The 23,696-nt window shown below is 48.7% G+C and overlaps 1 pseudogene; it reads right to left on the minus strand.

Annotated features, from left to right (window-relative positions):
• Positions 1-770: 770 nt before the first annotated feature.
• Positions 771-23,696, minus strand: part of LOC146398979 (sushi domain-containing protein 4-like) — a 60,178-nt pseudogene continuing 37,252 nt past the window's right edge.

Consider the following 23,696-nt stretch of genomic DNA (forward strand, 5'->3'; position numbering starts at 1 on the left):
TCTTTTAAGAATGCCCCGACAAACATTACTGTGATAACTTCTCCACCACGAGATGTATTTGGACATATTCTGATCATGTGTAAGGTCGCAAGATTTACCCAATGCCATGGATCCCTGTGGTAGACCATGAATACAAATATGATATCTCAGCAAAGGACAGTCCAGAGGACAAGAACTCTTCTTTTTGAAGGAATTTACAGAGGCAGAGTCTGCCCGAGTCTTTCTTTTTTCACTGGAACTGCCAAATCCCTCTTTAGTCTTGCATTGCACAGAACTGTCCAGTGCAAGAAGACCATCCAAGAGACATGTGAGAATCTTTCCCTCTGGGAGCCCACAGGGGGCACTCTGTTGCTCCTCCTGCCGAGGCTGATCCATAATCTGGAGTCCAGAAGACAGCTTGAAGCAGATTTTAGAAGTGATTTACATAATGTGACATGTTTTCAGAGGACGCAGGTAGTACTCATAACATAAGTCAATGGGGGATGTGGGAGCCAGGCTGAACACCTTCCTCTAGGACCATGCAGGCTTTCCCCTCATCCTTTTGTTCCTCAGTCATCCTGTAGATCCTCAAGTTTCATGGAAAAGCCCTTCCCCCACCGTTTGCCAGCCTCACTGTTGAGTCCGAGGATGTATGATGTGATAAAGCTGTCCCCATGTTGATAAATCAGAAAACATCCCCCATCCCCCATGCTCTGTCCTTCCAATGCCTCAGTCCATGTACAATGTTAACATCCCCCAAGGGGCAGAAGAATCACCCAGACTTTGCCCAGTTATGGATCATCTTCCATTAGGGGGATCTCTGTAAAAGAAGAGGTGGTTATTATGTTAATCCACCAAAAAACACTGCCAAGATCTGGAATTGGGAGTTTTAGTAACATATCTACAATCAATCAATCAATTTTTAAAAAAAATTTAAGTCACACCCAGATGGGCAGTATCTCTGGAGCTCCGGACTGCAGGTTTGATCCCTGTGGAGCACAGTGGGTTACAGGCGGATCAAGCATTGCCACAGCTGCAATGTAGGTCATAGTGTGGCTCCAATCTCATCCCTGGACCCACAATGGCCAAAAAAGGAAAAAAAAAAATTCTTGAAATCAGCGAGAAGAAGAAAGAGTTAAGCACATAAACCAAGCCCTCTGCACAACATTATCCACTGGAACATCTCACACCCAGCTCATCAAAAATAAATTCTAAGGCTTCAACCATGCACCCTAACAGTCATACAAACCAAAAGGATGGTATGAAGTAGAGGAACGCTATGGGTAACCAGGAGAGACCCTGTTTCCACTCATGATTGTTGCTACTTCCTGTCAGTATCAGCTGGAATCAGTGCTTTGCTTGGCAAAGTGGGGCCGGTGCCTGCTCCCCCAGCAACAGAGCCCTAATTCACCTGATGCATTTTTACTATTTTCCCATGAGCTGCCATCTGCCTTTCCTTGCGATAGGCACATATACATCTTTCATTTTATACCTGGTACACATCACCTGTTGTATCCAGAACCTCTCCAGGGCTGGGCCCTCCTGCCTGCATCTGGGGCTTCACTTCTATCAGGTGTGTGTCTTCTGATCCTAAGCACCCCTCTCAGAAGCCCTGCCTAATTAAGTAAGAAAGGAGAAGAGCCTCCTGGCTCCCATGGATGGCCTGAGAGCCGAGTGTCTCCCACTGCAGCCTGTGGCTGGGTGCTTTTTTGTGCCTCCTGAAATTTCAGTTAATGGGCTCAGTGCTTGCAAGAGGAGGCTCATTCCTTCCTGAAGTGGCCTTGCCCATGGCCTCCACAAGCAGAGAGAGCAAGATGCCTTTATGCGAAGGTGGAAGCACTGATCTGGCTCTGAGCTCAGGTCAGGGAGGGGGCTGTTCAGGGGCAGCTCAGGCTCCTGGGCAGATGCTTACCATCGGTGATGGTGATGCCCAGGCTGGTGGATGCCACCTCCCCTGCCATACTGGGAACCATGTCAGGATTGTCAGAAGTGGGGCGGGTGCCCCCTTGACATGTGGGCTTTGACTAGACTCTGGAGAAGCTCCAAAGAGCCTAAGATGCTGTCACAGGTTTCCAACTCCCCTGGGCCAGTGTCTGTGTCCCCTGAGCTGGGGTACACTGGGGGGCTCTGGTGGTCCATGGGTAAGGGGCAGCCTGGCCCAGGGAGGCCAGGTACCCAGGGCCTAAGGCACTCAAGCTGCCACTCACAGCCTCATCATAGGACGGGAACACGACAGGCACACCATCCACCACCACAAAGTCAGGGTTGCTGCTGGAACTCCTGGGAGGCCCCCTGTGGGGAGGAAAGCAGTGTCAACCTGTCAGGGGACACAGGATCATCCCCCACTGCAAGTTGGGTCCCCAGAGGAGCCCTTCTGGGATGTGGTGCAGGAGCTTGAGCTTCCCTGGCAGGTCCCCTATGGCAGCTGGGGTCCCCCAGGCCCATGCTGCTGGCAGGAGGGGTTTTCTTTTCCTCACTCCTGCCCTCTGGCCTCCCTCTGCTCTTCCTCACCTCCTCTGGTCCCCACAGTCTCCTCATGCTTCCTTCTCCCCAATTTGGCCTCATGGCTGTAATGTCCTGGGCAAGGGACCATGTGGCCCATTCCCACACATTATCCAAAAGTGGCCCTGTAGTGTCCCTTGGAGGGCTGCTGGAAATGGAAAAGCTTGGCAAACTATGAAACCCAAGTGTCCCTTTTCAGTTACCCCTGGGCTGCTTCTGCCTCTTGTTTGTTTTCTGCTACAGTATAAAAATCACACATTTTTCATCAAGACAGAAAAACAACAAGAACAGGAACAAAAAGGAACTCGGAGCACCTGGTCAAGGTCTCTGGGCTCACGGTCGCCTCCTGACCCTGAGGGCACCTAAGCTTCACCCATGCTGCCCAGGAGTGTGGGTTACACTCATGGCTCCCAGCCTCGCCCTGGGCCTCCTGTCCCCAGAACCTGCAACACTGAGTGGCTGAGTGTGGGCATGTCTGTTGCCAAAGCCATAGCTCCAAGGACCACTCTGCTCCTGGCCCCAGAAGCACCAGGGGGGATAGTAAGTGGCCAGTGGAACTCAGATCCTTAGTCCTCTGTTTGGAACTGGTTCTGAGTGAGGTGACCAGAGGTAAAAGAGCAGAAAGAAAAGATAACCCAGCCGGGGGACAGCCCCACACCCAGTGTGCCAGTACCAGGGGTTCCAAAACCTGAGGAACGAGACTCCAGACACTGGCATCTGAGGTGGAGGGAAGCCTCAGGCCACCTCCCTCTGATGCTTGAGTTTGAGTCCACTGGCTTTTCCCTTTTTTTCCCTCAATACATTATTTTTTTTCTTTCTACTACAGCATGGTGACCCAGTCACACATACATATATACATTCTTTTTTCTCACATTCTCAATCTCCCAGGACTCAGCAGGATCTCATTGCTAATCCATTCCAAAGGCAAGAGTCTGCATCTGTTAACCCCAAGCTCCCAGACCATCCCACTCCCTCCCCCACCCCACTGGCCTTTTAGAGCATCTCGTTTAGGGATTCTGGTGGAGGGGGCTGGATCCACCCTTCTTAAGGCCACCCAGAGACTGGGGGAGCTTGTGGGGCCCATGCACCCCCCCAAAGGCAGGAACCCAGAGGAAAGGCAGAGTTTCCTCCAATTCTGTCTTCTCTGCTCTTTCACAGTCCTTGTTAGTAGATCCTGGACAAGCCAAGCTGCTCACCTCCCTGCCTCCGTGGCCTTATGCTGGCCTCCTTTCTCACTCTGGCATCCCTCCCTCCTCACCGTCCCTTTCACTTACAGGCCCCCTGGGTGAGCACCCCAATGCCTCTGTGCTCCCTTTTGCCTTAATAATGTCCAGCACCCAGACCCTCTGAAGTGGCAGCCCCTCCTCACCCCCCACTCCTCAGTCTGTCATCAGCATCTCTTCAGCACCTAGCCCTCTGGGACCTGGAGGAAAAAGTCATTCCTGGACCTGCCCCTGAGAATCTTCTTATCAATTTGCATTGCAGAGACCAACTTTCCTACAACCAGAGAGGAACCCAAGATGGAAAGACTCAAGGGGTTTTAAAAAAATGAAATTTTGTGAAAGAGTTTTAGGGAATTTTTTCTTTTAGGGCTGTACCTGCAGCCTATGGAAGTTTCCAGGCTAGGAGTAAAATCAGAGCTGCAGCTGCCAACCTATACAACAGCCACATCAACTCAGGATCTGAGCTGCATCTGCAGCTCACAGCACAGCTCACACCACAGCTCACAGCAATGCCAGACCCTCAACCCACTGAGCGAGGCCAGGGATTGAACCTGTAACCTCATGGATACAGGTTAGTCTGCTTTGTTATGCTGAGCCACAACAGAAACTCAAACTCCCACCCCTGTACTTTCTTTTTTTGTCTTTTTGTCTTTTTAGGGCCACACCCACGGCATATGGAAGTTTCCAGCCTAGGGTTTTAATCAGAGTTACAGCCACAGCAATGCCAGATCTGAGCCACATCTGTGACCTACAACAGAGCTCACGGCACCACCCACTGAGTGAGGCCAGGAATCAAACCCACTACCTCATGGTTCCTAGTCGGATTCATTTCTGCTGCACCACAAAAGGAACTCCCTCCCCTGTACTTATTAAATGACTTCTCCTTCCAGGAACAGTGATCCACCAGCAGTGGTGCTGAGTGGCTCTTGGTTAGAAGGGTGCTGCTGTGGTTTGTTCCAGACAAGCCACCAGAGGGGAAGGGGCACTGAGGGGGCCAGGCCACATCCAAGGGACCTTGACAAACTCCTCTCAAGTGGTGATGACAGGAAGGATGAAGACACTGACCGCATCTCACCTGTGCAGCACAGGAGCATGGGGACCCCCCACCCTCTGCCCATGGGTCCCCCCCCACATGCTCAGGTCCTACTTGCAGGTAGAAGCTCCTGAGTCCTGCCCTAGCTCCCCATCCAGAGCCTCTCCCCCTGCCTGGGACTTGCCACATTTCTGCACACTGGGTTTCTTCTTCTTCTTCTTTTTTTTTTTTTCTTTTTGCTTTAGAGCCACACCTGTGGCATATGGAGGTTCCCAGGCTAGGGGTCAAATTGGAGCTGTAGCCAACAGCCTATACCACAGCCACAGCAACACCAGATCCAAGCTGCGTCTGTGACCTACACCACAGCTCACAGCAACATCAGATCCTTGACACACAGAGTGAGGTCAGGGATTGAACCCATGTCCCCATGGAACCTAGTTGGTTTTGTTAACTGCTGAGCCACAACGGGAACTCCATGCACACTGGTTTGGAACCCCTGTTGAGTCACGCTCCTTGGATTTTGTCCCTAATTCATTCTGTGTATTTCTTATCCTCCTTGTGGCCTGGAAGTTCCAAGGTAGGTAACAGGCCTGCACATCGTGGACAATGGGGGTGCCCTGGGGGTGGGGGGGGTGCAGCCCTGACTGTGCTCCCCCCCAATGATACCTGCTCAGGACCAAAAACCTGGGGCAAGAGGCAGACAGGGGCTCCTGGGGCAGGGGTGAAAAGAGGAAAATGAGTCTGTCTCCAGCTTGATGTTCTGAACTTGGACAACCCAAAAACCCCAGGAATGTGTTTTTTCTTTCTCCCCTTTTTCCCCTTAGGAGCTCAGCTCTTCCCTCTTCAAGGCTGGATGTCCACTCTCTGTGGCTTGGGGTGGCTCAGGGTGCCAAGGGTCACCCAGGGCTGTGGCACTGACCTGGGGGGAAAGTGGGCCTTGAACTTCATCTGGAACTTCCTGGACAGGATGACGAGCAGCAACACCAGCAGCATGCTGGTGGCTGTGAGTGCCATGATCTTCCACATGGTCAGCAGCGTCTCATGGGAGCTGGGCCATGTTTGCTCTGCCAGGAGAGAAAACAAAGCAGCATGTGAGACACCTGGACCCCACTGGCATGGCTTCCCATGTGCTCATTGGCTGGACTTGACTTCTTTCTCTTCCCCAGCTCCTCTGAGCTGGTCCTCATTTGGAGGCCTCCAGATGCCTGTTAACAAGTGCTTCCTGCAGGCTGCCTTCAGGGGAAAGGCATGTGCCCAATGTGGGCAGAGCTGGGGGTGGGGGGTGCAGGGGGCATGCTCTGGCTCCCTGGTCTCCATGTGCTCACTCCCCTGGTGTGAGGAGACCAGTTCTAATGTTGGTTTGCTAGTAATTTGTTTTTGTTTTTCTTTTTTGGCCACCCAGAGGCATGTGGAGTTCCTGGGCCAGGAATCAGATCCAAGCCATAGTTGTTACCTTAGCCACAGCTGGGGCAACAAGCAACACCAGATCCTTATCCCACTGTGCTGGGGCCAGGAACTGAACGTGTGTCCCAGTGCTTCTAAGATGCCTTAAGTCTCATTGCAACACAGTGCGAACTCCAGGAATTAGTTATTAAGTATGAAGCATGGGTGGTTGCAAATAGCTTAATGTTTTTGCAGAGAGATCTGGTCTTATCCACAATAATATCATTTGTGTTCTGATAACACACCCCTGAGTGGAAGAAAAAGGTGGAGATATGCATCACTGGGTCACATCTGGGGCCTATGTCCCTGTCAGTGGAGGGGACAAGTTGGGGTGAAGGCAGAGTGCACAGAGACCAGGTCCTTTCACGGGTGATAGGGGTTTAGGGATCCTGTTCAGAGGGTCAGCATTTTAACCTGGGCCCAGGCAGGTTGAACAGGGCTTGAAATCACCAGCTGCATGCATCCTCAAAGATGAGTTTCCAGGTCTTGTTCCTAACACTGCGTGTGGGGGAAGAGGGACAGGGCTCAGGGTACAGCCACCGGCCACTCAGTGTGGTCTGGATCTGGACAGTCCGGGGGTGGCCTGGACATGCTCACCTGACTTGATGCAGTAGACTTGGTAGGAAGGAAACCACTCCCCATACTGGCAGGAGATGTACATGTAATCACTGGTGAGGCTGTAGCCGGGGTTGCAGTAAAACTCCACCACGGTTCCATGGTTGTAGCTCACACAAGGCCGTGGGTGGCAGATAAAATCACTCGGTTCACCATTGGAGGGAAGGGGCAGACTTGGGATGTGGGGAAAAATAAGAGTTTCAGAACCACATGCTCATCCTTGCCAAGCCCTCAAACCTGAGGTCAAGCCCAGATTACATGTCTCTCAGAGATGGGCTTATACGTTCATCATCAGACCTATTCATCATTGGCTTATTTACCAGCCAGCGAACATCAGCCCCCACTGTCCTTTCTGGGGAGGTCAGACAGAGCCTGTGATGAGATTCTGAGCATGCGCTGTCATCACACAGCAGACTGAAGCACATCATAAAGGCAAGGTTCATTTTACATGCAAAGGGGAAGACTAGTTAAGACAAAGTGTTAAGCTACTCCATTAAGGATGCCCACTATTATGTGCCAGACCACCTAGTAAATAAAATGAAGATGTCTATGGACCAAATCTTCACTGAAAACAACAGCTCTGCTGAGCATGTCTCTGTGGCTACAGGAGTCATTTGGGGCTGTCCAGAGCTCTGAATGTCACTAGACTGATTCTCAGATGCCCTCCAATGACACATATGAGGCTGTTCTGGTGGCTCTGCATGCAGGCCCAGGCCACAGCCTCCTGGGTGCCCTGACCAGCAGGGAGGAGCCCTGGGTCCTGGACTAGGTTCTGTCAGCAACACACTTTGTGACCTAGCAGAGGTTCCTTCACTACTTTAAGCCTTAATTTTCTCCTCTGTGAAGTGGAAGCTTATCCTACCCCCCCTTTTTTTTTGCTTTGCTTTTTAAGGCCACACCACAGCATATGGAAGTTCCCAGCCTAGGGGTCAAGTTGGAGCTTCAGCTGCCAGCCTACACCACAGACACAGCCATGTTTGATTGGAGCCTTGTCTGTGACTTACACCACAGCTCATGGCAACACTGGATCCTTAAACCACTGAGAAGGGCCAGGTATAAAGCCCATGTCTTCATGGATATTAGTTGGTTTCATAACCTTCTGAGTCACAACAGGAACTCCCCCAGATGCATTTCTACATGGAAAAACAAAATGACACCTCAACCACCTCCGTCTGCCTGGCATTATTAGCACTCGGTCGCCCACCTGGCCAAAGATCCAGGAACTGGTTTTCCTGAGACAGGCTGCATTCCAGACCTTCTGAAGGAAAAGGCTCCTCACATTCCTGTCCCAGTATCCTTATTCTATTCTTTCCCTTGTTTCTGCATTTATTTAGCACACATTTTTTGGATGGCCACTGAAACTCGTTATTACATGGATCCCATCCCATGGGGCTTGCTAAAGTCAGATGATAAGTAAACAAGTGAATACTGATGTGGCTGGATATGCCTTCTCTCTCTGCTGAATAAAACATTGACACCAACACACACACACACACGTGGAGGTGACATGGTGACCTGCATTTCCACCCCCTGCCCCTGGCCCTGGGGGCTGGTTGGCTCCTGGGACCCAAAGGAGCCAGATGCTCTTTCATGGCCAAGAAGGTCTGAAATGTAAGCTGGCACTGGCAGTGGACAAGAGAACCAGGGCTGCAAAAGCTTCTAAAAGGCAAGGCTACCTGGCTTCCCCTGCGATGGAGATGGGCTGGGGACAGCTGATGTGTCCACCCCATGAGGGAGACACTGATGAGCCCCAGATACCAGAGCAAGGGCCCCAGGCTAGAAAGGGAGGCCAGGGTGTGCTGGGGGGTACATCCTGGGCAGAGGGGATGACACACAAGAGGGCAAGCTGTGGGCATGAAGACAGGAGGGGACTTGTGTCAGGAGGGAGGAGCAGCTGCCCACAGAGGAGGAGGGGCTGCCAGGGAGGTGAACATGCCGCTCCATGAGCCCCATGCAGGGAGCTGAGATTCTGTCCTAAGTGACAAGTACTTATAGTGGCCTAGACCTACTTTCATAAGCAGCTGCGAGAACAGGGAGCAGAGGTGATGAGGTTGGCATGGGGTGGCTTGGCAGGATAGTGGCAGTGAGTGACAAGTGAGGAGCATGATGGGACCTCTTTCAGAACCCCCTGATTCTACAACAGGCCTTGCCAAGAGACAGAATTAGGGGGACAAGGAAAGAATCAAGGATGACCCCAAGATTTCTGACATTAGTATCTGGGCAAATAGGGGTGCCATTCACCGTATCAGGTTTTTGTTGGTTTGTTTTGTGGGAAGAGAGGGGTGCCGAGCATCTGGCTTTACATTGCTCATGTCCAAGCTTCCAGTGAGACCATCATCCAAGTGTCAACCACCTGCAGAAAGTGCCATAAAGAACTCAGGAGTCATGAGCCTCAAGATAAGACTTAGGACCACTGGGCAAACTCACAGAAGGGGAGAGGGTAGAGAGAAAAGAGGAGTGGTCCCCACCCAAAGGCTGAGAAATTGGATGGATTGAAAGAGGCTGTGGCCAAGCTGAAGGGGATGTGTCACAGAAGCCAATAGATGAGCTGTTTGGAGGAGGAGGCAGTGGTTCCCAACAAGCTGAGAAAGATGGGGACAGGAGAGGGAGCCTGTGATAGGGATAGAGTAGCAGAGGTGGTTGTAGAAGCCCCAGTGGGGGATCACAGATAAGGCAGGAAACCTGGGAGAGGTTGAGGGACAACTGTAAGTTCATGAAAGCCATCAGCACAAGGCAGGCTTGCTTGACTTGTGGAGATGTAAGAACTGCCTCAGGTCATTGGGTTGGGGGTGGGAGGAGGTCTGCATTCAGATTCAGACCCAGGGCAGGAGTTTGAGGACCACCCTTCTGCTGATTTGAATACACACCCAATGGGATACTAAGGAGGAGCTGCTACTCTAAGAAAGGAAGAGGCTGTCTTTTCCAAACCTCCATGTCCCTTGGATGATAAAACTGTAGCCCACTGGAGATCCTTTGTCAGAAACTTCCTTGCCTGCCAGCTTGCATCTCTCTCAAGCATCCTATCTCGATAAATCTGTTTCTTGCCTATCACTTTGTCTCTGGCTGAATTCCTTCCACATAGAGGCATGAAGAACCTGAATGTCAGTGAGTCCAGACGCAGGATGAGTGATTATAATTTTTAAAACCATGGATTCAAGGCCCAATCTGGCTTTGGGTTGGGTTCTTGTCCAAGCACATGGGTTCAAGTCCCAGTCAGTGTTCTGGCTGGGTTCAGGCCATTAGTTCTGTCAGTTCCACCTGGATTTGGCCCTGTGGGAGTGACCTTGAGGACACAATCTGAGCAGAGCCCCAAGTGGCCAGTGGAGAAGGGGTAGCATGTTCTGAGGAGTGGGGCACAGGGAGGAGCAGTAAATGACTCATTAGAGAAGCTTTGCTGAAGGAAAGCAGCCCAAGGGCAGTGGGAGGGCCAGGAAGACCCTGCCCACCCCTGCAGGAGCCTAGACCTCATTTACACATCCTCTAGGGAGCAGCCAACACAGACGACAATGCAGGTGATGTGGAATGGGAGGAGGAATGCAAGGTCATTATGAAGGTGAAAGATGTGATCCTAGGCACATAAGTAGACAGACTGGCCTCCCTTGGTGCACCCCCTGCTGGGATGCAGGTCTGTCAACATCCAGGGGAGCCAGGGTGAGAATTGTGTTGCCAGAGTTTCCAGTGGGAATTTTGACCTTCCATTCAGCACTTGCTCTTCCACAGCAGTCCCTGAACCATCAGCTTTGGGATCAGTTGGGGGCTTGTTAGAAATTCACAATCACAAGCCACAGCCCAGTCCTACTGAATCAGAAACTTCATTTTAGCAAGATCCCCAGGTGCTTCAAGGTACAGTCTGAGAAGCATGGACCCAGACCACGAGGACAATGATGAGGAGGAGAAAAAACTCTCTTAAGGCTTGAATCTGGCCCTCAGCTGGCCTGGCAGCACACAAGGAGGTGGTGGGAAATCCAGCAATGAATCCAAAGGCATCACCTTCAGACCAGCAGCACGAGGCCCACACCCCTCCCAAGAGCACAGGCACTGCACTGCACACATGGGGAACCACCAAGGCTCTGCCTGCAGGAGTTCTGCTGGCTTCTTTTCATCAAAACTGCCACGGCACCTGGGAGTTCCCATCATGGCACAGTGGTTAATGAATCCAACTAGGAACCATGAGGTTGTGTGTCTGATCCCTGGCCTTGCTCAGTGATTTAAGGATCCGGCATTGCTGTGAGCTGTTGTATAGGTTGCAGATGAGGCTCAGATCATGCATTTCTATGGCTCTGGCATAGGCTGGCGGCTACAGCTCTGATTGGACCCCCAAGCTTGGGAACTTCCATATGCTGTGGGAGAAGCCCTAGAAAAGGCAAAATGACAAAAAAAAAAAAAAAAAAAAAAAAAAACAAAAAACTGCCGCAGCACCATGAAGATGGCCCTGGGGTCATCTAAGTTAGGTTAATGGTTCCAGGAAGCTGCATGGCATGTTCCAAATCCGAAACCCAAGCTATTTCCAAGGCTATGTCCAAAGCTTTCTTTTGGCTCAGGGAATATATGGCACATAACACTTTCCACTTTTAGGCTCCTCTAACAACATGGAAGGCCAATGTATGTGTCCACTTAGGGAAGCAAATGATGACAAGGCTGAGGCTTTGCTTATTTCCAGGCTGGATGGAGCCTGGTGTTTACTTGCTTAGAAGTGTGCTGACAGGTGAAATTTAAGATCAATATCATGCAGCAGCCCTGGGGGAGGGGTTCTGATCTGATTCTAGCTCAGAGTCACCACCTTAGGGTGTCCCTGACCAAATAGGTGAGGCATCCAATGACTGTAAAATTTCAGTCCAAAAAAAAAATGGATTTCACGTAATAAATCCAAAGTGTGTCTGGTTTGGTGACATGGTGAAGCCACAGAGGAACTCACAGTTGAGGGAGCAGGTATAAAACTGATTTTCTCTGACAGCTTTTTGCAGCAAAGACTGGCTGGTGCTGGACTCTAAAGCTGACCTGTATTTCTGGGCACTGATGAGGTGTGCTTCCTCCTTTGTAGGGACCAGAGCACCAGACCAGTCCTGCCTCACTCACCACACGGTGAAAAGAAATCACGTGACATCTGCAGCATTACCATGTTTGGAAGTCTGCGACCATCTTCCCAAACAGGATTCCTACAGTTGTGACACCTGACGGTCATTGGGCAGCTTAATTTTTTGGAAGGGAGAGAAATCAGGGGCCCAAGATTAAAGTTAACACAAATTAACACAGAAAGCACACAGGTAGGGAATTCTCATTGTGGCTCAGTGGTAATGAACCCAACTAGTATCCATGAGGACACAGTTTTGATCTCTGGCCTGGCTCAGTTGGTTAAGGATCCGGTGTTGCCTTGAGCTGTGGTGTGGGCCAGATCCCAAGTTGCTGTGGCTGTGGCATAGACTAGTATGTGCAGTTCTGATTCGACCCCTCACCAGGGAACTTCCATATGCTGTGGGTGTGGCCCTAAAAAGGAAAAAGAAAAGAGAAAAAGAAAGTTCACAGTAAAGGAGCACTTAGGGTGAGTCTCTCCTGCCTCTTCCTGCAACCAGTGAACCTTCTCACCATTAGAGATCATGCTGAATATAAAATGTGGCCAGTGTATCCTGGCAATTTTTAAGTTCCTTCCCCACAAACTGGACCAAGGCACCATACTGATGCATGAATGTGTTGATTTTCCAAACTTTTATTTTCCCTCTCATAATTTTTTTTCTTAAATTTCTCATGCCTTCTCCTTCCTATCAGCAAATCCTAGCAGATGATGGGATAAATAATTGAGCAGCAAGTTCATCAAAATGGGAAGCAATTGGTTATGCTCTGTTCCTAACTAAGTGTGACTACACACACATGTGTTGTATAAGTTACATGTATGTTTATGGTCCTATATTGCACATAGAAAATAACCAGCCAGGTTTCCTGCTCACAAAAGTGCTTCTAAGGTTTACATACATATTTCTTAGTGTTCTGCTAAAAGAGAAAATGCTAGTCTGTGAAAAGTACAATGCTTTCCTGACATCTGAATGTTTTTGAAAACTGCTGTCTCCAGTGAAAATAGGATAAGAGGGGAAAATCAGCCACCAGAAGAGAAAAGGAGAGAGTGTGAGAGTGAGAATGTGAGAAAAGACTGGGGAGACATAACTCATCCATGGACTAAAGGAGCTTTGTATAGTACAGAGCTTACACTTCCCTGGGTTCAAATCTTGGCTCACACACTTAGGAGCCCTGTGACCTTAGGTATGTTATTTAACCTCTTTCTGAGATAATATTAGTTTCCATCTTCTATAAAATGGGAATGATAATACCTATACTGCAGAGCTTTTTATAACAGTTAAAAATAATAGCTGTAAGTCAGCAAGCACAGTGCCTGACACAAAAATATATGCCCAATAAATAGATAGCTACTCTTATCAGTAACTATATTATGTATAAACATAGTCGCTATATTACGAGCCAATGAAATAACATGTAAGCAGAAATGAAAATGACAACTTTTAATGAGCTCTTATGATGAGAGCGGCAGGCACTATTCTCCTTGATCCTAACAATTTTGCACAACAGATGTTGTTATTGTCTCATTGTAAGGGAATCGAGGCTCAAGAAAGTGATGTTACTTGTCCAAGTTCAAATAAAGGGAAGAGCTGGGATTTGACCTTGAGCGAGACTTATTCAGAGGTTGTGCTCTCCCATGGAGTCTTGCCATGGGATTTTAAGTGTGCACAGGGGCAGGGGAGAGTAGGCCACACAAAGACCAGATGTGAAAGCAATGGTTTCATGATCTTCTTGGATGTGGGCTGTGGAGTGAGGTCAGCATTTGGAAACGCCTTGGAGCCTCTAGAGGGAAACAAGGTGAGATTTCCCTCCTGTTCATCCTCAGGCATTATCAGGATGCTGTGGGTGAAGCCAGAGGAGAGGCCAGCTCAGGACAGGGCTGTGGGCAAAGTCCAAGGAGGCTGGCCTACTGGGGTTTGGGAAGCCTTGAAGACAGACCATTACACCAGATGCAAGAGGTGGAAGGAAGACAGGAGGGGCAGCTGCTGCTTCTCATGCCAAGCCAATGAGAGCATGTGGTGCCGATTGGGTTGTGTCCCCCCAAAGTTGTGTTGAAGCCCTAACACCAGGTATCCATGCATATGGCTCCCTTTGGCAACTGCAGAGGTCAGTAAGGTGAGACGAGATCATATCACAGTGGGGCAGGCCCTCCATCCAATATCATAGGTAGTCATTTTTATTTACTTATTTGTTTATTAGTATTTATTAATAATATTAATACATAAGTATTTATTTATTTATTTTTGTCTTTTTAGACCTGCACCTGCACCATATGGAAGTTCCCATGCTAGGGGCCAAATCAGAGCTGCAGCTGCCAGCCTACACCACAGCCACAGCAGCTTGCTTCTGAGCCACATCAGTGATCTACACCACAGCTCCCAGCAATGCTGGATCCTTAAACTACTGAGTGAGGCCAGAGATTGAACCTGCATCCTCATGGATACTAGTCGGGTTTGTTACCACTAAGCCATGATGGGAACTCTGCTATTTAAAAAAAAAAATTGTATTGGCATATAGGTGACTTACAATGTTGTGTTAGTCTCAGGTGTACAGAAAAGTGAACCAGTTATACCCATACATATACCCATCCTTTTTCAGAGCCTCTTCCCATAAGGTTATTACAGAGCATGACAGGTGTTCCTCTACTAGGAGGAGAACCACATGGAAAGCAGATGGCCACATGAAGATAAGGTCTCATAGGGACAATGACACAAGACAACAGAGACAGAGAATGGGAGGGTATAGCCATAAGCCAAGGAAGGCCAAGGCCACTCAGAAAGAAAGGAACATTGTGGCTCAGGGGGAATGAGACCAACTAGCATCCATGAGGATGAGGGTTCGATCCCTGGCCTCACTCAGTGGGTTTAGGATCCAGTGCTGCTGTGAGCTGTGGTGTAGGTCACAGACTCAGCTTGGAACCTGCATTGCTGTAGCTGTGGTATAGACTTGCAGCTTCAGCTCCGATTCTACCCCTAGTCTGGGAACTTCCTAAAAACCCATAAAAAGCAAAAAGCAAAAAAAAAAAAAAAAGCAAAAAAAAAAAAAAAAAAAAAAAAGGAAGGGCTCTACCCTGGGTCTCAGGAACATGATCCTGTTGACACATGGACTTCTAGCCTCCAGAACTGTGAGAGGACATTTCTCTTGTTTTAAGTCACCCACTTGTGGTATTTGGTGATGGTAGCCCTGGGAATCGAGGACCACCTGTGTCTATCCCTGGCTGGGGAAAAAATGGCCAAGCCCTTAAGACAGGTGCACAGGGAAACAACTAGGAACCAGGAGGCCTCCTGGCTCATGTCAGAAGGACTCACTGGAGTAACTAGACACAGAGATTTCCTCAAAGGGATGTAAAACACACAGAGAGATTTGTACAAGGGAGTGGTTATGTCCTGAGATACGCTTTAGTGGACAGAGCAGAGTAAAGGTGATGTGAGATGACTGCAGCCCATGCCTTCAACCTTAAGGACCCCTCGGGGAGGTAGGAGGCTCTCCTATTGGGAAGCAGCAGAAGGAACAAGGCTGAGGAGAGAGTCACTCACAGTTAACTCAACGGGCCACCAGATATTTAAAGTTTGACTACTATGAGCAGGATGTTCCTCTTGCATGCTATTTTAGTCATGGCTGTCTATAGAAGTCTTGTCTTCTCAGCTTCCTATATATTTACATTTCTTCCCAATTCAAAAAAAATTTTTGGGATTAAGATTTTTATGGTGTGAAAATACAGATTAATGTTTGCACCATTGTAGGGACTAGTTTTAAAATCTGAATTCCAATATAATTGGCTTCATCTTAGTAGTAGTAGTAGTTTTTTTTTTTTTTTTTTTTTTTTTTTGCTTTTTAGGGCCACCCCTGCCCCTGTGGTGTATGTAAATTCCCAGGCCAGGGACTGAATTGGAGCTACAGCTACTGGCCTACACCACAGCCACAGCAATGTGTCAGATCCAAGCTTTGTCTGCAACCTACACCACAGTTCACAGAAATGCCAGATCCTTCACCCACTGAGTGAGACCAGGGATTGATCCCACATCCTCATGGATACTAGTTGGATTCATTTCCACTGAGCTATGATGGGAACTCCTTCTTTTTTTTTTTTTTTTAATGGCTGCACCTGTGGCATAGGGAAATTCCCCGGCCAGGTATCAAATCCAAGCCATAGTTGTGGCAACACTGGATCTTTTAAACCACTGTGCAAGGCCAGGGATAGAATCCACACCTCTGCAGCATCCAAGCCACTGCAGTCAGATTCTTAACCCACTGCACCACAGTAGGATATCCCAGCTTCTTTTTAAAATTCCAGCTGTTTCCACCTCCTTAAAGCCTGGACCAATTACCTCCCTTCCCAGAAGTGGGAGAGATGGTGTTATAAAATGAATTTGGTTCTCACCCACCGAAGAACAAACAGGCCAGCATGTGAGCAAAGTCCCAGACTTTTCTGCAGGAGTCCCTGGTGCTGGGAGGAGGAGGTGGAACAATCAGATGCAGGGCCATGTCCACCAAGTGCATAAAATTTAAAGACATCTGGGCACATTTAGAGTCAGGCACCAGCTCTTTACAATGATGAAACCCCAAACCACAAAAAACCCTCCTGTACAAAAAAGAAAATTACAGTGAATATGGGTGTTATGTTACAGGTCCTATGAACAAAACGAATGAACGGCACAAGGCACACAGCTGGACATGGAAAGGTGTGACTATTTCACCTGCCCATCATCCCCAATGTCTACTCACTTTGAGGAAAAAGGGGAATCGTCACTGCTTGTGAAGAGAAGGAATGAGCCCCAAATGCCCCTGCCAAATACTTCTGTGGGCCTCTTGGCCTGCAAATGCCAGGACTGACTGGAGCGACTTATTACCTTCTGTGTTGCACCTGTTTGCAAGCAGTTTTATTACCACAAAATACCAGTCATATGAGTTTCCAGAGAGGGAAGAAGGAAATAAATCCTGCCTGGAGCTGCAATGGAGAAGATATTATACAGTTGAAGGCCAAACACCCTCATTTTCCTATTTGCCCTGGCCATCTATTTTCTGAGTGTAATGAAGTCCCCCTCTTGGCACAAGCTAGTTGCTCAAACCACTGGCCACAGCTCTGTGGTGGCTTGGCTGTGCAGTCCTTTCCCTGACCTGACATTTAAACATCCAACATCAAAAAATAAAGACTTCTGCTTGCACTCCTGTGAGATTTTCAAAAACATGACACTACAAGGCAAAGCAGAAATACATTTTTGTAAGAGCCATGAGTGCAGCAGCAGAAAGGGACTGCTCCACCCCCTGCCCCCCAACCATGAATCCGCCTCAGCCTGTGAAAAAAGGGGTAAAAGATCTCTCTGCCATGAAAGTTGTGGAATACAAATGAATTCAGAACAGTTTCCCCAGGAGAAGCGTGTGTGTAGGATTCCTGTTTTGTATGAGTGGCTTTGATGGCAGAAAACATGCAGCATCCACAGTGACACAATCTGAAAGGGGCTTTGACAAAGCCACAGCACCAGGGCTTCCAACCTACTCCGTGACCTATGATTCAACCCAGCCCTGCATGCCTGCACCTGAGGTCTTTCCATAAAGACACGAGGGTTGGTGCCTGGCTCCAGATCCACTGTTCCCAACAGGCTGCCTTCCCTAGCTGATAGCTGATGGGTTGGGGGTGGGGGTGCTTGGGGGAGGCTGGGTCCGAATCTGGTGGGACCTAAGTGTGAGTATGCAGTGGGAGAGGGGGTTAGCCAAGTCCCCCTTTGAAATACTCTTCTTTCCTTGATTTGGTGGGATTTGGTCCAGAGTTCTGCCACCTCTTTTCCCCTTTGGTGGGAAAGAGGAATCACTTCCCTTCTTTGACATCAATTCAAAAATATCTGTAATTGACTGAAGTGAAAAAAAAAAAAAAAGAATTACAGGAGACCAAAGAAGCTAGAGGGTTGATGGTGGTCAGGTGATTCCACAAAGGCTAAAAGGAAGGCAAGGGACCTGTCAAAGGATGAAGGTGAACAGAGGGCCTGGGGACAGAGGAGGAGGGAGAGTTCAGGGCTTTCCATCAGGTCAGGGGTCATAGAGTTCAAGAGAAAAATAGCCTACGATGTCATAGTCCAGAAGCCCGGGAACTTGGTTCCACTTGAAAAATAAGAACAAAATCTCTTGGTTTTCCTGTGACAGAAAGTTCAGTGTCTCTGGATTCAATATAGAAGAGAAAAAAAAAGAATAATGAAGCTTCTTAATGCCATGCACAATCCATTCTTGAACACAAGAGAGTCATGTGCCTGAGAAGAGGAAGATGAGACAGTGGCAATTATTTATTGTATATAAAAGAGAAATTAAGCATGGGGATCCCCGAGAAATGCTGGCATGACATGCAACAGCTGTTTTCTGGTAAGCACTCTGCTGTAATGTACACACGGTTCATGGAAGTGCTATTAGAATAATTTACTATTGCTTGAAAATAATAAATTAACAAGGTTGCTTGCTATCTTGCATTTCCCTATAATAAAAAGCCCCATTAGTGTCACAGGCAAGGTGGCTGTTGGACAAACAGGACCGGATACAGGAATTATCACTGCCTATAGGATGTGATACAGTAATAGAGGTGCCAAGGTTGCAGCACGCATTTTGAGTTTGAAAAGCACCCTCTGCATTGTTGCAGGCAGGACTTCTCCCTGGCTAGTGTCACTGATGTGAGAGGGAAGAGCCTGAGACTTCTGCCTTCCCAGGCCCAGGGAACACACCTGTCTTCACAGGGAAACAGAGAGCCTTTTGTTTTTGAGAATAAGATGGGAAATGCCCTGAGACATTGAGAGATGGCAGCAGGGTCCCTGATGGGCGATCCACTCACACACTTGAAGGCAGGCATTGGAGGACATGGGAGAATTTCCATGTGATCTGGCCAATCATTTCATTTTGCAAGTTTCTAAAGAGGCAGAACTAGAGAAAGAAGTTTCGTACTTGACACCAGCAAGCTCACTGTCCAAATCAATCTTAGGAACACAATCTTGGGAATGCAAGATGTGAATACATAAAACAGAGCCACTGGGGTAGGGGTAGCTGGAACCAAGCTACCTTGGACCACCCCTCCCTGGCTTCTCAGGGAACTCCTGGGCCTCCGGGCCTTGAGGACAGGGCCAAACCACATGATCAATGGTTTCTGCACCTTGTATAATCCTCTTACATTGGGGAAGAAGAGGGGAGGGTATAGGATCAGATAAGCAGATAAAGCAAACCCCCTTTCTCTCCCTTCCTGTGGATAGAGGCCCTGTTGCTACACTAAGCACAGAGAGAGATAAAGGTCTTTCATTGCTCTTTTCTTCATTTTCTGCAGATTCTGTCTCATATGGATTAAGCACTGGAAGGATCACGGGCAAGGGTGCAGGGAGCATGAGAACCCAGGTGAGGTGGGTGGAGACCTGGCCCTGGCTGGCTGGTCTCCTCTGAACCGTGTGAGGCCTGGGTGGCCATGGGTGAACAGATGGTCAGTGCTATTATCATTCCAGTTGGGGTGAGCAGCATGTGAATTCCTGATAGCAATGACCCCATGACACAGAGTACACTTGGTATGAGAGGGAGGGGAAGGGAGGAAAGGAGGAAGGAAAGAAGAGAGGGAAGGAGGGAGGAAGGAAGGAAGAGAGAGAGAGAGAGAGAGTCAGGGAGGAAGGAGGGGAGGGACAGAAGGAGGGAGGAGCAAAATTCCCACATTATCCATCATTATAGGCAGCATGGCTTGGGCCAAATTGTATAGCATATCTTCTTCTTCCTTCCCAAACTTCTCACATGATAAAAGTCCAGGTTACAAGGAACATTAGCAGAGAAAGAAGTGGCTCATGGGCAGCTGAGTAGAGGCAGAATGCATGGATCTGGCCTCTCTCACAGGATCCAGTAGGGAAGGAGAAGGAGCATAGCCCAGGAGTCAGGTCAGGGTTGGATCTCTAGAACCTTTTGATTTCTGGCTCTGCAACTTACACCCTGAGGCCACATTCCCAACTTACCTGCTGAGGTCTGTCAGGGAAGAGGGCATAATAATACCCAGAGTTGTTCTGAGGCTACATAAAGACAAGAGAAGTACTCAGTGCCAAGAGGACCACCCGCCAGCCTCAATTTCCTCTCTGGCCAGTCTATTGGTGATGAGTTGATGGTGTGAATACGAGTCTCAGGAAAAATGTGAGCAGTCATCCAGGGGAGGAACTCTTTATCACCCAGCCCTTTGTTTGCTCCCAGAGCCATCGGAGGATGGGATGGCCTCTCTGGAACCATGGGTTCTGATTCAGAGAAGTCAAGCAATGAGTCAGCTAGGAAAGACCCTCAGAAAGCAGCTCTTCCTGTTCCCTCACTTCCCATCCTGATGAAGTGAACCCCCCAGCCCACCCAGCAAGTAACACAGTGAGGATTTGAGCCCAGGCCCTAATCTTCAACAGGTAGTCTGGGTCCTAGAAGTACCTAGATGAGCAGTGTAGGTAGATGGTGTGGGCTCAAGTGCCCCATGCCTAGGCTGCTGGTGAGCAGGGTGACCTTGGAAGAGCCAGGAGGCTCTCTGAGCTTCTTCCTCTGCTGTTAGCACCACACTTACTTCTCATGATGCTTGTTAGGACAAGAGGTCATGTAATAAATGTTCCTGAGCAATGTCTGGCATGAAGCGGGCATCTCAAACTTTTGAAGGGACCAGAGGACATTTTAGTTATGATGGCTACAGGTTTTTTTGTTTTTTTGGCTGGCCCAAGGCATATGGAGTTCCTGGGCCAGGGATCAGATCCAAGCTGGGGATTGAACCTGCCTCCCAGGTCTCCCAAAATGCTGATGATCCTGTTGCACCACAGCAAGAACTCCAATGATAGCTACAGGTTGATGAGCTCATATATCACATGCCAGGGAAGGAAGGAACAAGGCTCTGCTTGAAGTTGCTCCTAGGAATTTGAACTTCTGATTGTTCTCCTCTCAATTCAAGAATGTAGATGCAGAGGGAAGAGGAGGAGGTGAGTGGCCTGGGTCCCCCATGTAGAGGCAGCAAGGTGGTGCCAGAGCTGGGGTACCAGGGTGGGAAGATTGCTGGTACTTCCAGCCCCGAGGCCTTGCATAACCATGCTACCAATTCATTTCTGAAAAGGGGGTTCCAGGGTGCAGAAGGTGCCTTTTCCAGGGGAAAGGCAAACCAGTGATGCCTAAGGATTTCTTTCTTTCTTTTTTTTTGTTCTTTTTTCTTTTTGTTTTTTGTTTTGTTTTGTTATGTCTTGTTTTGCTTCTTAGAGCAACACCTGTGGCATTTGGAAGTTCCCACAGGCGAGGGGTCAAATCAGAGCTGCAGCTGCCTTCCTACACCACAGCCACTGTGACACCAGATCTGAGCCGTGTCTGCGACCTAAAACATAGCTCACCACAATACATCCTTAACCTGCTGAGCGAGGCCAGGGATGGAACCTGCATCCTCATGGATACTAGAGTTTGTTTCTGCTGTGCCACAGTGGGAAATCCCTCTAAGGCTCTCCAAGCTCTGAATTCCATGATAAGTGATCCCAAACCAACACCAACAAATCCTGCTGTGACTCAGTTCTGTCATTTCCCTTGATCGACTTAACATTCAACACAGAAGTTTCCAGCTAGTTAAGGGATCCCACTTGCCACTTTCTGACTGAGGATGGGTGGGCAGGAAGGTGCAAGAGACCCAACTCTCCCTTGTTTGTCAGGCTGGCAAGGCAGCAGGAGGCACACAGCTCCATGGGAAGGTGTCGGACTCTAGTTTAGGGATGGCACAGTGACACGTGTCCTCACCATGAACGATAATTTACAGCAGTCTTTTTCAGACAAGGCCTGGCCTCCTTTCTGTGCTTTGAACTTTCCTTTTGTAAAATGGGAACCTCCTTGCCACAGGGTGGACTTTGATGATACTGCAGGTTGTTATTCACCAAGGGTAAAATGCAGGGCAGCTCTTAGCAGAGGAAGCCTGGATTTCTCCACTGTCTTTTCTGTTCCTACACAGGATTCACTTTGAGGTCACAAGTCACTTCTGCACAAGGCAGGCTTCCTGGATGGAGAGATGATACGGGCTCCTCTTGTAACAGAATGAGTTTTGTCATGGGAATAAGTCACACTGCAAAGGCAGCTCGGTGGCTGGGATCCCTCCCTGTCCAAACTGGCTTTGAGTTCTCATCCCAAATTGGAAAATTTCAAGTGATTTTACATTTGGCCAAAGTTTCTTATTTTTGCTTCTTTTCTTATATAAGGATGCAGATTTAAGAGGACCCCTGGGGGCTAGAGGGTTCTTAGGCAATCACATGGCTGTATTGCCTATTAGCAAATCAAAACTGATTCAACTTGCATCTGTGTCCATGTGGGCTGGGAATGAGTGGGAAGGGCCAGGGGGTGGGAACACAGTGGGCTTTCTGAGTTTGGGGACTGGCTGGATTTAAAAACAAAAAGTTCTGTGTGTTCCCATCATTGCACAGCAGAAACAAATCCAACTAGGAACCATGAGGTTGTTGGTTTGATCCCTGGCCTCACTCAGTGGGTTAAGGATCTGGTGTTGCCATGAGCTGTGGTGCAGGTCACAGATGTGGCTCAGATCTGGCATTGCAGTGGCTCTGGTGTAGGCCAGCAGCTATAGCTTCCTATTTGACCTCCTAACCTGGGAACCTCCATGTGCTTCAGGTGCGGCCCTAAAAAAGCAAAAGACAAAAAAAAAGTTTTGGATGTTCAGCTTCTAATGAGGTCAGGTTTGCTTGTTCCTGGGAGCAATGCCTGCCACAAGGCTTAAAAAGCCCATGGATAGCTGAGTGCTGAAGGAACCATCACCCATAACATGGGGAAAAAAACTGAAGGCTCCGACAGTTCCTGGGAAGATTTAGTCCTCTGATTGGGGAAAGTAAACACACAAGTGCAGCAAAACCTCCTGGGGCCCTGGGTTCACACTCTCAGTCTTCCTGGGAAGTCCAAGTCCCTGCTGTCTTGGGGGCAGAGCCCAGGCATCAGGTGGCAGAGCCAATCCAGTCAGAGCAAAAGGTGACCCACCATGCCCACCCCCATGCCCCCAGTTCCTTCAAAACCAGAGACCCTTTGAGAACCCCTTCAATGGGGCCTCAGAGTAGGTGACAAGCTTCTCTACCACTAGGGGCCCAGAGAAACTTACAAAGGGAATGTTGCAAATGGAGCCCCACCTGTGCAGAGAGTGAAATTCCACTGACCACAGGCGGGATGAACCAACCTGGGGGCAGAGATCTTGTGTCACATCTGCCTCTGTGTTCTCCATGCCTTGCAAAATGCTCAGCACATGCACACAAAAGAGTTTGCTGAATGCATAAGTGAATCTAAGAGGCATTTATTTAAAAGAGCATATACCACTGATTTGGGTAACTTTCTATTCAAACTCTGATCCCATTAAATGTTTAACTTGTCCTTTTTTTCTAGATTTGAGCCCATATTTTCCCCTAGAGGATACTGAAAGAAGGATGTGTGGTTTAAGGACCTAGCCCTCTAATTTAATGGTTGGGAAACAGATAGGTCTTTATGTGGGGAGTTCCCAAGCAAGGACTCAAAAGTCCAAGCTCTAGGAGTTCCCACTTTGGCACAGCAGAAATGAATTCAACTGGTATCCATGAGGACTGGGGTTTGATCCTTGGCCTTGCTCAGTGGGTTAAGGATCTGGCATTGCCATGAGCTGTGGTGCAGGTCACAGATGTGGCTCAGATATCACGTCAGTGTGAATGTGGTGTAGAGTGGAAGCTACTAGCCAATTCCTCAGCCCCTAGACTTCCATATGCCACAAGTGCAGCCCTAAAACGCAAAAAAAAAAAAAAAAATTCCAAGCTCTGGCATCAACCAGCTGTCTTCCCAGCCCTCAGAATGATGCAGTGGCGTGATCTCAGCCATTGTTAACC

The sequence above is a fragment of the Sus scrofa genome, chromosome 10 (genome assembly GCF_054392235.1).
Source record: "Sus scrofa isolate SSC_HxYL_T2T_F1_AM1 chromosome 10, Sscrofa_HxYL_maternal_Yorkshire_Landrace_v2.0, whole genome shotgun sequence".
NCBI classification, from domain to species: domain Eukaryota; kingdom Metazoa; phylum Chordata; class Mammalia; order Artiodactyla; family Suidae; genus Sus; species Sus scrofa.